Source organism: Trachymyrmex septentrionalis, unplaced genomic scaffold (genome assembly GCF_001594115.1).
Source record: "Trachymyrmex septentrionalis isolate Tsep2-gDNA-1 unplaced genomic scaffold, Tsep1.0 scaffold246, whole genome shotgun sequence".
Taxonomy (NCBI): domain Eukaryota; kingdom Metazoa; phylum Arthropoda; class Insecta; order Hymenoptera; family Formicidae; genus Trachymyrmex; species Trachymyrmex septentrionalis.
The window spans coordinates 141,299-151,711 of NW_017305404.1; positions in this window are offsets into that span (position 1 = coordinate 141,299).

The following is a 10,413-nucleotide window of genomic DNA, read 5'->3' on the forward strand; positions in this document are numbered from 1 at the left end:
GAATGTATATTGTGACGACCGTTCAAAAATTTGCCCTCACTTTTCTCGCTACCCCGCACTCCCGTATAGCAAGCTGCGAATGAATTCCGGATAGCGAGCTGTTTAGGAGGTAGCACCTCACAGTACGACAGCAGGGAGATCAATTATTTTTTTCTATTCTTATTATTATTTTTCTTTTTTTCTTTTGTTTTCTCTTCCTTCGCATGACCCTTGTTGTGTGTGCATAAACGTAAACGGTTATTTCCTATGCAAAACGTAGGATATAATTTTAATTATAGCTCTTTGTTGTAGTTCTAAAAGGCTTGCCAAGTAACAAAATGTTGATGCAGCTATCTCTCCTCCACGCGCGTCGAGATAGTGGATCGCAGATCGGACGCTGTCACGCTCGCTCGAGTTAATAATTTTGACACACGATGTCTGAAGAATACTGCGTCACAGCCGTGCATTTCAAACCGCTAAAACATGATCTAAATTTTATTTCTATTGATTAATTATGTCCATTTCTACCAACGTAGATTAACTTTAATCTCCCTAGTAGTTCAACTTATTCTTTGTCTTTTTCTAATCTTTAGAATTAGAATCACATTGAGAACTTTATATGACTGCAAAACTATAAACAGTTTGCGGAAGCACCTTGTCGTTAGACAAAATTGAATGCATCATGCGTGACAGCAAAATGACACCATGTTGTTATCATCTGGCTATCTGGGATCCAGCAAACGAAAATAGATGGAAATGGATTGAAAATTTTCACTTCATTCGAATCCATATTTTAAATTGATAAAAATGAATTGTATTCTATATTAAAATTTTTATACATGTAAAAATTTAAATACAATAAATTAAAAAGTAATAATTACATGAAATTTTATAGTTATTATTTTAAAACTTTTATACAAAAAATATACCTGTATAAAGAAAACGTATCAACCCAGCAAACGAGAATGGATTAAAATGGAATGAAATTTTTTTCTTTTTAATTTCTATTAAATGTGAAATAACATTTATGATATATTTTTATGGTACGTTTTTTTAACTCAATTGAATTAAAACGAACTATTTCTTATTCATAATTCTGAATAAAATAGCATTCATGATTTTTAAATGAAACAATGGATTTTCTACTCACAATTTTGAATAGCATTTATGGTCCATTTAAAAAATATGGGTCATTAAAAGAGAATCTTTTTTTTATTCAATTGGATTAAAAAACTGCATTTCCTATTCAGAATTTTGAATTAAGCAGTATTCACAATGTACACATACTATAATAAAATACTATAATATTATTTTTAGATTAAAAAGCATAGAAATATACTCCATGCCATTCCTATAAATGCATAAAAATGCATTCAAGTTTGAAAAGGAACAGATATTTGTTTCTTGCAATTCCTATAAATGAATAAAAATGCATTCAGGATTGAAAAGGATTCTAACATTCATGAATCCGTGTTTTTGAAAATCTGAATCCATTTTAATTCATTTCAATTCATTCTCATTTACTGAGCAAAGAAATTGGATAAGACTAGTGGTACATGGTCATAATAGCGAACTTTGGATAGTACTAACACTCAGGAAACCTCTCCTATAAAGTTGTGCTTATGGAATTTTTGATTCTCTTTTGATATCTTAAAATTTTAGGCATATCACAAAGTTGTTTATCCGGGCCCAAATTTCCCTATAAAACTGGGCATATAGTCCTTTCTATTTTATAAATTTTATATTTTGAAATTATTATTGAAATAATGATTGTAGTACCATGGATAATATGTATCTATAACATACCAGGGATTCGGACCGAAATTTTATTTTTGGTCACGGTCAGACGTTGAATTCAATTTCTGATTTCAGTTCCAGTTTCGGTCTTTTAATCAATAACGGTCTTTTTCGATTTTTTTCAATTTTGGATCGGAAAAGTCCAAAATCTAAGCTCTTTTATCGATAATGGTGATCGTAATCGTTTAGATTTCTTTTTTTTTATACGGTTACGGGTGTAACGATTATCTCCAGGATAATAGTTAATAAATGAGGTACGTTCCATGTCGGGTAAAAAAAAATTCTGACTGTCATAAAGAAAATATATACTCATGACTTTTGCGTTACTGAACACACCTTGTTTATCACGTGATTTTTAATTTTTGGAGTTATGGAAAGATTATCTCAGATTTTTTTGGAATTACATCAGTTGGCTACTATTATAACATTTTGTGTACACACTCTAATATGTAAATTATAAGAACTATACAATTTCTCAGAAATTTGCAACTATTTTGGGATTATACAGGATATATTATATAAATATTTGGAGCTATTTTTGTGTGCAGATAGAGCGGATTAAACTGAACCAGAAGGTTTTCTATCATTTTGTAATTTTTGCAATTATTACCCAATAAGCAGAATGTTTAAAATCGACGCAGTACAACTTTAAAGTATCTTTAAGAGTTCTTTGAAAAACATTTTTAAAATATGTCATAAAGAACTCTGAAAAATATCTTAAAGTTGTCTTATGCATCGATTTTACCCGCTTATTCAGCAATTTTTAGAAACTAACTATTGTGAAAATTACAAAATGATACAGGACTTTTCGACTCAGTTTAATCTACTTTATCTGTACACGAAAATAATTCCAAATACGAGACATCCTGCATTTCATTTAGGATTGCATCAACGTGCACATTCTTTTTCCCATTCGATCTTATAGGAGCCTCTTTTTATAAATTGGATGCCAGATTTCTCCTATGTAAAATCTTGTAAAAAAATTTTCTATGTTATCCTATATATATGGTACATGCTGTGTAAATTCTATAAATATCTATTGTAAGAAATTTAAAGGAAGTAAGCACAATAGAGAAGCTATCAGTGTCAGGGCTGTGTGGCTCAGTGGCAGGACGGAAGTCTACCAACTCGGAGGAGAGACCAGGCCTGGGTTTGAGACGAGGAACGCCCTGATATTTTTCTCTGTTGTAATTAATTGTTTGCCCTATACAAGCTCCTACAGAGGCTGTGTTCCAAAATTTATTGTCAGTATTGAAAATCTATAGTGCACATAACGAAAACTATAGATTTTCATAGGAATTTGCAGCAGAGTCAACAAGCCGATTTACGTAGGTATGTGTATACTTGACATATCGAAAGTCTGTTTGTACAAATTTCACCACAAGTACATGTTATCGATATATCGCAATAAATATAAAATATAAAATCATACCGATACAGACAGTCTCATTTATCACATAGAGTGCGAGACGATAAAACGCGATATTGCTAAATTCGACACGAGCGATTATTCGGCAGACAACACGTACCGTATGCTTCTCGCGAATAAAAAAGTACCGGGTTTAATGCAGGACGAGAACAACAGTATGATAATGACCGAATCTGTTGGACTCAGAGCGAAGATGTACGCGGTGAGGGTAGATGGCAAGAAGGATACTAAAAGGTGAAAAGCGTAGAGTAACGTCGTAGCCCGAACGATAATGTTCGACGATTACATGCGGTGTTTGAACAAAGATTGAAGTGACTTGTCGTCAACCGTATATACGATCTAAACTACACGAGGTGTACATGACATCCGAATCGAAAATACCTAAGTCTAAAGGACGACAAACGATACATCGTATCGGACTCGACGGAGACATTACTATGGGAACATTGGCGGATATCTTCGTAATATATGTATCATTTTATATTGTTTTCTTTTAATTGTTTTTTATATTGTTTATATATATTATTTTAATTTATACTTTATGTTTTTTTTTACATTTATATACATATTATATGTTACTATTATGTATTACTATCATTATAATTTATACCTCATATATGTATAAAAAGTATACGAATCAAAATTCTATCAAATGATTGTTTTTTCGTGTATCCACGAATTATGTGATCCATCAAATCCTAACCATTTAACGTATACCTTGTCTCGCTTCCTGTGCAATTCTTTCTCTACGTCCGGATAAGTAGCGCGATGAAACTCGTGCTCGTAGAACGCTTCAGCGATAGATCAATCACACATTGTCAGTCAGTCAATCGACTATCAGTCTTTACAAAACAAAAGAGTTATAGAGATTCAATCAGTCAGTTAGTTAGTCAAGTAAAATCTGTGATCCTTGCTAGATTTAGAGATGCGGTCATTACAGACTAGTGTTTTGTGCTCTGTACAATTGCTCGCACTTTTTCAAAAGGATACTTTACCGATTGATCCCGTACATTTTTCGCTAATTTCATCAGCAATTCGATAGCCGTATAATATCTGTTGAATACTGTTCGCTAGATACTTAATAACGCCGCGAAGAAATGAGATATAAAATATTGATGATGTTGTAATGTATCCAGGATAGGTCTCGCAACGAAGATCGGATCACTATGAGATTAAATATATTTGTATAAAATCTTAGAATTGAAAAATACATGCTATCTGGCGTAGCCATTACAAAAGAATGAATGAATATAACGGTCGAGCAATAGTCCCCGCTTCGCTTTCCTAGCACGCCCTCTTGGCAACGCTGCGCTGAGAGAAAAAATAAATGGTTACAAGTAGCGCTACCTACATACACTACAAATTCCTCCACACTTGAATTGAAAACATAATAAAAAAAAGAAATACAAACTTATAAATTTAAGATTCGCCGAGGTTTTGGAATTCGGCTTGAGCGCCTTTCCACTTCAGTGTTGGTACTCCCGGTTTTCCTTGGTTTTGCTGCAGTTATTTCGCCCTGACGGCGAGCACTTATATCACTGTTCGAAGTGACCTGATCGTCGTTAACATTACAATGAGTCGATAATGCCCCTTCATTTATGTTATACTAGGGGTTAAAGAATTATGTTCATCCGATGTAACACTTCCGATAGTTTTGAGCTCTTGGTCGAATTAGACCCCGGTAAACGCAGATTACATGTCCGCAGTTGATCAATATGACGTCTCCAGATACGTCCGTCATCAGTTTTAACATTATAAGTAATCGGACTAGTTTGCTCAATAATTATTGCTTGTCTCCACGACTTTGTCCTATAATCTCTAGCCATCACTGAATCATTAATTCCAAAAATAACTGTACGATTGTTCTTAAAAAAACGTTGCTGATCATTTTTCTTCTACTCAATTCTGCTTCTAATATCGGGTTTAATAATATCCAATCTCATTCTCAAACATCTGTTTAAGTACAATTCCGCTGGTGTCTTTTCCGTTGTACAATGTAATGTCGAGCGATATATAAAACAAATATATTTATGTAAAGCATCGTATCTCGTATTATCCCTAAGCAATACTTCAAACTTTTTTTTAAAAGTGCGCATTCTGATCGCTGCTTCGTTAGACACAGATACGATACAGTTTTCGTATGCTTAATAGCGTTACGCAATACAAACTCTTGAAACTGCTCGCTCGTAAATGTCGGCCCATTATCGGTAACAATTTGATGTGGCAGTCTCTATATGCTTATATATTCTTTTAAAGCTCTAATCGCAGATTCCGACGAGATATCGCACATTTTCTTAATATCAATCCATTTCGAGTATGCATCGATTATCACAAAGTACATATGACCACTAATTGGTCCGCAAAAATCTAGATATATGCAATGGTTTGGCCCCTGTGGCCATTTCCATACATGTAACGAAGCCTTCGGAGGATCGTTTGCGCTCTCTAAGCACCCTTTATATGTCTTAGTTATTTCTTCAATGTCCTTATCTAACCCAGGCCACTAGAAATAAGACCGAGCTAACGCCTTCATTTTAATTATCCCGAGATGAGCTCCATGAAGCTCTTCTAATAAATCGGCTCTCAAAGACTGTGGAATAACAATGCGGTATCCCCACATTACGCAATCTTCTTCCAAAGACAACTCTAATCTACGACTATAAAATGGCCTCAGGCAATCTTTCACTTTGTCCAGCCACCCCTGCATTACAAAATCTCGAACTCTCCTCAAAATTGCATCTTTGCTTGTTTCCCTACGAACGAGTTTACAATCTACCCTTTGTATCTCTTCTCCGATTATTTTTAAATATGTATGTTCCTCGGACTCTTCCATTTCAATTGACTCGTTAATATCCTCCCTACCAATGCTCGATAGACTGTCAGCAGGCCCATTATCCTGTCCTTTAACATGTTTAATTTTATCGTTATTTAAGTCATATCCTGCTAAAAATACGGTCCACCTTTGTACTCGACTAGCCGCCATTTGCGGAATTCCTTTCTTTGGTCCAAAAATGTACGTTAAAGATTTATGATCAATTTTCAGTATGAAATTACGACCGTAAACATACTGGTGAAATGTTTTTACTTCAAATATTAGAGCTAATGCTTCTCTATCAAGTTGAGTAATTTTTCTGTGCCCTTGATAACATTTTAGAAGCGAACGCTATTGGCCTATTCGATCCGTCCGGCAGAATATGTGACAAAACTGCCCGTAACCCTATAGGGGATTCATCACACGTAATTTTAAGTTGTCTTTCTGTATCATAGTGTATTAAAATTTCCCGCGATGCTAGATTTTCTTTAGCTTTTCTAAAAGCTAATTCTTGCTCCCTTGTCCCAACCCATTTCTTATTCTTTTTAAGAAGTTCGTATAGTGGTCCGCATAATTTTTAATGAATTTGGAAAATAATTAATCATACCTAAAAATGATTTGAGCTGTGTAACGTTCTCGGGTTTTTTAACATTTACAATTGCGTTAACTTTCCTAATTGAAGCTTGAATGCTCTTGTCGCTTAATTTGAATCCTAAAAATTTAATACTGTCTTGTGCAAATACACATTTATCTTTACTTAATGTTAATCCACAATCTTGCAACCTCTGTAAAACTTCCGTTATATTTTGATCATGCTCTTCCCTTGTAGTTCCTGTAACCACTAAGTCATCGAAAAATCTTGCGACCTTGTTTAAGTCCTGAATATTTTTTCGATTTTGCGTTGGAACCTAGGTGCTGATGCTATTCCGAAACTCAAACGATTACTTCTAAATAAATCTTTATGAGTTGTTATCGTAGTTAATGATTTTGATTCTTCATCTAACTTTACCTACTGATAGACCTGCGCTAAATCTGATTTTGTAAATATCGTACACTCCCTAACTTTGTGAGTAAATCTGATACTCTCGGAATTGGATACTTATCCACCTGTAAGTGAGGGTTACGTGTTACTTTATAATCTCCGTATAACCGTATTTGACCGTTCGCTTTTGGAATCGGTACGGTGTTGCCCACTCATTATTTTCAACTGCTTCTAGAACCCTTTTTTAATAAACGATTAATTTCTTTTTCGATTTTTTCTTTTAACGCGAAAGGCACTGGTTTTGGTTTACAAAACATTGGATTGACATCCTCCTTAAGATGTAACTTAAATTTTTTTTGGTATAATGCCCCAGTTTTCTAGGAAAAAAGTGACTCGAATCTACTACTAATATTTTTAGGTTCTTCGCTCACTGTTTTAATTGATAACTTCTCTATTGGTTCTTTGAACTGCATAATCTCTAGGGCTTGAAGCCAATTCCTACCTACTATCGGTGTGCTTTTACATGGTAATACAAATAATTCAAGTTCCCGTTTCTTACTTTTAAATTCTACTTTAACTTTTAAAGTACCAAGTGGAATTATCGGGTTCTCTATATACGTTCTAAAACTACATGAAGTTCTCGTCATGATTGCATTTTCAAACGGCTTAAATTTCTCAAAATCTCTCTGTGATATTGCAGATATCGGCGATCCTGTATCAATTTCGAACGCAAGCATTTTGTTTCCTATCCTAAGACTAACTTTAAGCGGTTTTACATAATCTAGGATTTCACTATTATCTGTATCCTTTTTATAGTACACGTTGTTTATGCTGTCATTATCATTTCTGAATTCTTCTAAATAATGATTCGGATTCTTTACTACATTTTTAGTTTTATTCTCCATTTGTTCTTGTTTCTGGCTTTTCCTCTCTCTACTAGATTCTTTACTTTTACAGACAACCACTAAATGACCCTTTTTCCTTACATGCAACCTTTAAAACGACAAATTTTTGACATGTGATCTTTTTTTCCGCAACAAAAACAGGTTACCCTTTTTCTTTCCTTATCCAAAAAATTGAGTTCGCTTTCTTTGCTACTTGCCGCCATGTCTGCCGCTTCACGTTTTACCATTTCCATAATTGCACTAATTTCTACTGCCCTGGCATACATCAAATGTTGTTCTTCTAGTAATCTCTTCCTGATTTTCTGACTGGTCAGCCCCATACGAATTGGTCTCAAATGTGGATTTCCAATTGTCCCAAAATGAGCTGATAACTTTTTAAGCTTGGTTATATATGTTTTGATGTCCTCTCCTTCCATCTGCTTGCATTGCTTGAATTTATAACACTGCGCTATTACACTTAACTGCGGTTGCAGATGTTTTTGCATAATCTCCGCAAGACGTTCCAATGAGAGATTTTTCGGTGAGCACAAATTGTAGAGAAGTTCATATCCTTCACTATCCATTAACGTAATAAAAAGCGATACTTTTTTTCTTTCGGCATATTATTACTGAGAAGTAGTGCGTTAATCTTTCGAACCATCTCGTCCAATATTCCATCATTGAAAATTCAGATATATTGCCAATGGTCCCTCTTACAATGGTTTCTTTTACTATGGTTCCTGTGCCATGTGGTTCTTCTTTTCTAGCTGCATCAAATTCTGCTCTTACTTTTGCTATTTGCTGGCTTTCCATTGCTAACTGTATTCTTTGATGTTCTTATTGCTTCGCTCTTTCTGCCAAAACTCTTTTTCGTTCCTCAAGCTCTTTTTGCAATTTTAATAAATCCGTTGTCGACATCTTGATTTTTCCGATCCACACTTAGAATTACTTTTCACTAAGTTTTCTTGAATCTTAATACAGATATTACCGATTTTCCTCGTCGCCAATGTAATGTATCGAGGATAGGTCTCGCAACACAAGATCGGATCACTATGAGGTTAAATACAATATATTTGTATAAAATCTTAGAATTGAAAAATACATGCTATCTGGCATAGCCATTACAAAAGAATGAATGAATATAACGGTCGGGCGATAGTCCTCCCTTCGCTTTCGTAGCACGCTCTCTTGGCAGCGCTGCGCTGAGAGAAAAAATAAATGGTTACAAGTAGCGCTAGCTACATACACTACAGATGTAAATATAGCAAATAAAATAATTATATTCTTTATTATGTCTTTTGCACAGTACATATATTGTAATGTCATATACGTACATACATAAAGACATACGTACAACACATACATGCATACATACCCAGGTAGCCAAGTCTGTAGAAAGCAGATTTTTTAAATGTCTGCTGCACACTATGCCAACAAAATGACAACAGAATTAGACATACTACTGTACATACTACTGTTGACAGACTGCTAGAAAAAATGTAACAGAATCTGCAAGCGTCAGATAATGTCGGCAAGATCTGCTCAGTTTTTGTCAACAATTTGCCTTCACATTATGTTGACAGGCGAGAACATAAGCCTAATGCGGACGCAGTTGATGGCAGACTGCCGTCATTTTGTGCTCGAACCTGCTGACAGCCTGCTAGAAAACTGCAAACAATTTGGCTACCTAGGTATACATACATATACGTAGGCTGCTGAAAAAGTTTCTGCAAACAATATGAAAAAAATCATGTAAAATTTGGTAAATGGCTTTATTGTTTTTCGAAGTATTCACATTTAAGATTGATACATTTTTGCATACACTCGAACCAATTTTTGAAGCATTTTTTCCACTTTAAGGCTGTAACCTCAGAAATCAGTGTACGAAATGTTTCAACAGCTGCTTCAGGCGACTCAAATCGCTCACCACGCATCTTATTTTTAACGTTTGGGAACAAAAAGAAATTATTAGGTGACAAATCAGGTGAATACGGACAATGAGTCATCAATTCGACATTATTACTGGATAAAAAATCAACGGTTTGACATGCTGTGTGACAGCTGGCGTTGTCATGATGAAGGATGATGCGACGATTTCGGTTTGTTCTACGCAATTCATTTATGACTTCTGGCAAACAAATTGTTGTATACTAATCAGTATTTACAGTCCTTCGATCCTCTAAAGCCACGGTTGTCACATGTCCGGTATAATCGAAGAAACAAGCAATCATTTGCTTGGCAGCACTGCGTGAACAAACAACTTTTGTTGGTTTCGGTTCATTTTGAAATACCCAAACAGTGGATTGTTGATTTTCGGGCTCATACGAATAGATCCATGTTTCGTCCCCAGTAACAATGTTGTAGACCAAATTTGATCGACCTCGGTTGAATTTCTTGAGCATTTCTTTGCTCCATTTAACACGAGCCTGTTTTTGAGCTTCGGTCAAATTGTGTGGGATCCAACGACTGCAAAGTTTCCATACGCTCAAGTGATCATGCAAAATCGTATGTATTGCTTTCATGTCAATGC